Below are 1,368 nucleotides of genomic sequence, written 5' to 3' on the forward strand. Positions count from 1 at the left end.
CCTGAGACATCGATTCGACACCTGAGACACCCGACACATCACCTGAAACACCCGACACCACACACGACCTGAGACACACGACACCTGAGACACACGACACCTGAGACATCGATTCTACACCTGAGACACACAACACATCACCTGAGACACCCGACACCACACACAACACCTGAGACACACGACACGACACCTGAGACATCGATTTGACACCTGAGACATCGATTTGACACCTGAGACACACAACACATCACATGAGACACCCGACACCACACACGACACCTGAGTCACACGACACCACACCTGAGACATCGATTCGACACCTGAGACACACAACACATCACCTGAGACACCCATCACCACACACCACACCTGAGACACCCAACACACCTGACACGACTCCTGAGACACCCGACATGACACCTGAGACACACAACACATCTACCTGAGAGACCTGACCTATACCTGAGACAACCGACACAACACCTGAGACACCTGAGACGCACGACACTTGAGACACCCGACACAACACCTGAGACACCTGACACTAAGTCAGTGACGTTGGTTTTGAGATGTTTTCTGACGAGCTTCTTCCTCCAGGTGCGTTCAGTCCGGATTCCTCAGATCGGAGACAAATTTGCCAGCCGACATGGACAGAAAGGAACCTGTGGGATCCAGTACAGACAGGAGGTAAACAGGAAATTGATCGACTCATTGATCGTCTCATTGATCATCTGTAAACTGAGTTTGACTCTGGTGTGTGTGTTGTGTTGAAGGACATGCCGTTCACCTGTGAGGGAATCACACCTGACATCATCATCAATCCTCACGCCATCCCGTCCAGAATGACAGTCGGTCATTTGATCGAGTGTCTGCAGGGGAAGGTACTAATCAATCATTCTGTTCTGCAATAATCAATAACTGTAAGGTGACTGATCACAAGGTAATAATCAGTTATTACATCATGGTAATGATCAGTCTCTATGATAATAATTATTATTATAGCAGCTTTTATTTGGAAAGAGGTGGGTTATTGTGCCCCTCTCTGTTGACTTATAGGTTCTCTGCAGCTACTGATCAATCACATATTTATATTGATACATTGACAGAACATATTAAGTATTTTTGCTCGTTTTGTTTCAGGTGTCTGCAAACAAAGGTGAGATCGGTGACGCGACACCATTTAACGACGCCGTCAACGTACAGAAAGTATCGAACCTGCTGTCAGAGTACGGATACCACCTGAGAGGAAATGAGGTCAGCGTGAGGTCACACTGTTCACTTCATGCTAAACACACAAACCCTGCATCTGTTGGTGTGATGATGTCATTTTGAAATCATCAAACAAAGACTGTGTCTGTTTGTATGATG

At 46.7% G+C, this 1,368-nt stretch overlaps 1 long non-coding RNA gene across 1 annotated transcript; it reads left to right on the top strand.

Annotated features, from left to right (window-relative positions):
• Positions 1–577: 577 nt before the first annotated feature.
• LOC111655989 (uncharacterized) lies at positions 578–1,311 on the top strand. The gene is made up of 3 exons (XR_015437265.1): positions 578–687; positions 774–881; positions 1,141–1,311. It is a non-coding gene; the product is annotated as an uncharacterized LOC111655989 (long non-coding RNA).
• Positions 1,312–1,368: the final 57 nt, after the last annotated feature.

The sequence above is a fragment of the Seriola lalandi genome, unplaced genomic scaffold, assembly GCF_002814215.2.
Source record: "Seriola lalandi dorsalis isolate HSWRI2012SDOR001 ecotype SW California unplaced genomic scaffold, Sedor1 jcf7180001975891, whole genome shotgun sequence".
Taxonomy (NCBI): Eukaryota; Metazoa; Chordata; class Actinopteri; order Carangiformes; family Carangidae; genus Seriola; species Seriola lalandi.